The sequence below is a fragment of the Octodon degus genome, unplaced genomic scaffold, assembly GCF_000260255.1.
Source record: "Octodon degus isolate 3935 unplaced genomic scaffold, OctDeg1.0 scaffold00048, whole genome shotgun sequence".
Taxonomy (NCBI): Eukaryota; Metazoa; Chordata; class Mammalia; order Rodentia; family Octodontidae; genus Octodon; species Octodon degus.
In genome coordinates this window covers 9,600,847-9,604,259 of record NW_004524624.1, presented here as the reverse complement: position 1 = coordinate 9,604,259, position 3,413 = coordinate 9,600,847, and the positions used below count along the sequence as shown (strand labels likewise).

General features: G+C 50.2%; 1 non-coding gene across 1 annotated transcript; it reads right to left on the bottom strand.

Moving 5' to 3' along the window:
* Positions 1-492: 492 nt before the first annotated feature.
* Positions 493-566, bottom strand: Trnan-guu. Its single transcript has one exon. It is a non-coding gene; the product is annotated as a tRNA-Asn (tRNA).
* Positions 567-3,413: the final 2,847 nt, after the last annotated feature.

Genomic DNA, 3,413 nt, shown 5'->3' with positions numbered 1-3,413 from the left:
AGTTTAGTACTTATTTGACAGAAACATCACTGAGGCCCTGTAGCTTTCCCAGCCTGGCCCCCAACATTCTCTACAATATAGTATAGTAAGGAGGAATTGCTGTTTCTCAGAACATGGAGGTGGTATTTATGAGGATTTCACGGTGCCAACGTTATTGGGAGGGCGCTCAGTGAGTCCAGACAGCTCCCTGGGAAGAGGAGAACAGTGCTGGCCTCAGAGAGCAGATGGAAACCCTGAGGGCTCCAGCATGAAGCACCGGTGCCCAGCTGTAGAAAGGGGAGAGAAGGACTTGAGGGCGCTAAAGCGAGAGTCTTAGGTGTGTTGACAACAGTCAAGTTTATGCATTCCAGGCTGAAAACTGACATCCCCAAGTAGTCCTGAGCAAAAGGACATGAAGACGGGTAAGGTGCTTGTGAAAAGTAGCAGAACACAGGTCCCTCTTTACTTCCTCTCCACTTAAGAAGGAGCTGACACGGGTAACACAACTTGCATCGTCCCTGGGTGGGCTCGAACCACCAACCTTTCGGTTAACAGCCGAACGCGCTGACCGATTGCGCCACAGAGACAACTGCTTCTAGCAGTTTGGCTCTGTAGCAGGTGAATGATGTTCGATGTTGAGCCCTCAAGGAGCCCTGGGTCTTGCCAGACTCCTCTGCGAGTTCCAAAGCCTTTGGTGGCCTGGGAGAGCAGAGCCGTCAACAGCAGCGCTGCAAACGGGCGCCTGGGGCAGTGCGAGGCTGGAGGAGAAGCTCAGGGCTCCGCAGGACGGGCGCGCGGGGGAGCTGCTACGCTCCGGGCGCCTCCTCCATCCTGGCGCCGCCCTGCCCCGGGGAGCGCCCCCTTCCCCGCCCCTCGGCCCCGCCTCGCTGCCGCCTCAACCTCGCGCGCAGAGCCCCGCTCGCCTCCCGACCTGGCCCGGGTGCGTCATCTCGGGTCCCTCGCGAGCGACTCGCTGGCCTCGTGCAATAAACCCCGTCGCTACCCCTAGGTTTTCGCCGTGGAAGAGCCCTCGGGATGGAAACCTCAGTGTCGCCACGGCTGAGTTGTCAGCGCACAGAGGTCGGAGGAGGAGGCGGCGCAGGGCGGGACGAAGCTCCCACCCCCCTCTCCTCACTCTATGCCCCTCGCCGAGGAAGAGCTGCTTTTCGGAGACCCAAAGGGGCGAAGATTCTCAGGGTCAAGTGCGCTTCGAATCTTCCAGCATGACACATTACTCTGATTTGAAACAGGACTGAGCCCGGGAGACAGCACAGCGGCTAAGGGCCTGCCTGGCGTGCGCAAGAGCCTGAGTCGGATCCGCGAGGAGACAGAAACACACAATTCAAAGGGCTGTTTCTGTATCTTGGAAACACGGTCGGGCGCTTCTTTTGACAAGGGCTTCGCTTCCGCGCTTTATCCATAGAACTGTCTGTATTTTTGAAACCCAGTGGCTGTCTAAAACTCTGTCCCTTCTGTTCTGTGCAATGTGGCCGCTTGTGCTCGTTCTTCTGCGGGAAGCGACATTGCCCCGTCAGAGCGATCACATAGGCTCATACCGGTCCATTTTGTCACTGTATTAGTTAGCTTTACCTTTGTGGCTGTTTCAGCAAGTACTTTCGGTTTAGTGGCATACATCGTTCTGTAATCCACCTTTCGGTGACACCCCCGGCCCATAGACACTGTGTTCCTCACCTGCTAGAAACTCCACATCCCACCTTTACTCCTTCAGGGTAATGGAGCATATGTTTTTAAATAACAGCGAAATGAGTAACAGAGATCAACAGGTGGCTGTCGTTTGCAGTGTTCTTCCTTTGTTAAGGTTCAGATTTCCTTCTGCTATGCTTTTCCTTCTGCTGGTAGTGAAATTTTTTCAGATATTTTGTCTTTAGGTGAACTTATAGTACTCAAAGTTTTGAAAGGAACTTTGTTTTGAGGCAGAGAGATAGCACAAAGTCCCTAATTTTATCCCCCATACTTCAGAACAACAACACCACATCAACAACAACAACAACAAAAACTGTTTTGGGTTTTTTTTTTTTTTTTTTTTTTTTTTAAATAGCCATTGTGGCCTTTTTCCCCTGTCAGGATTCTCCCCCTCCCTCCCCCCAGTCACCGAATTCAGGATCTTGCACTTCCAAGGCAGGTACTTAGCCCACTGAGCCATCTCTCCAGCCCAGTTCTGTCAGGATTTTAAAGATGTTGCCATCTCTGAGGCTGTGCCCTTCCTCACAGCTCCTGTTTTTGCCAAAGTAGTTTAAAGTAAGCTTCTTATGTTTCCTACCTAACTTTTGGAATATGTCAAAGTAAAATACAACAAATGCTGTACATTCTGTTGTAACTCAAGAAGGAGACAACAAGACAAAACGTCCAAAAAGATGGTAGCGCTTTATTTTAGCTGGTACCCAGCGGCACCCTCAGAGTCCAAGAGACAGAGAGGAGCCTCGGGTAAGGGGAGGCACAGTAATTTAAACCCAAAAACCGCAAAACCACCCATCTAAGCAAGCCGATCACAGAAGCTAATAGCAGATGTTAATGTGGTAAAGGGGGCACATGACCTTTTACAGGATTGGTTGTAGCCCACCTGGAGGAAGCTGGACACAGAAGAGTTACCCCTTTGGACTAGGTGGAGTACAGAACAGGGTGTGTAATCTAGGTATGTGGTCATGCCGACCTTATAGGGACAATGTGGTAGACCAGTTGCCAGGAACACCTGTTTTGCCTTAAGACATTCTCGGAACCAGGGCAGGGGTGAATTGTGAATCAGAGAACCAAGATGGAGCCATTGTAGTCAACTAGGGCAAAGGTGAATCAGAGAGCCAAGATGGAGTTACTAACGTCAAGGTATAACACGCCCTGAAGGGAGTGGGCTTAAGAAACAAAAAGTCACATTTTACAGTAGCTGACATGGTTTACTAAAGGCGCATACAGAACAGGATGGTGGTGCTTTGGTCAGGTTATAACACATTCCTTCAGTCCAGAAACAGGGATCCCAAATTAAAATACACCCAACCTACAGGTAGACCTACCTGGCTGAACAGTGATCTGTGTAATGGTAATGGAATTTGCTTTCCCTACTGTAGTGCCTTTCTTTTAATTAATGATTTTTTAAAAAAAATCTTCATGGTCCAGGGATTGATCTTGGGACCTTGTGCTTGCTCAGCAGGCACTTACACCACTGAGCTATCTCCCCAACCTTGAAGTAGACTTTGAATTTTGCCAGTCAATGTCCAGATCTCCAGGCTGGGAGTCAGGATCAGAGAGCCACCAATGGAAGGCAGAGAAAATATCATTACTCTTAGGAGGTGATTCGGAAATGAACATGCCAGAAGTTTGCCCCAGACACAGCCGAGAGAGCAGGAACTGGCTGAATTCACACCAGACTGGAAAGTTTTGTTACCCAGGGGCCCCAGTCCTCTTGTAGAACGAGATTTTGT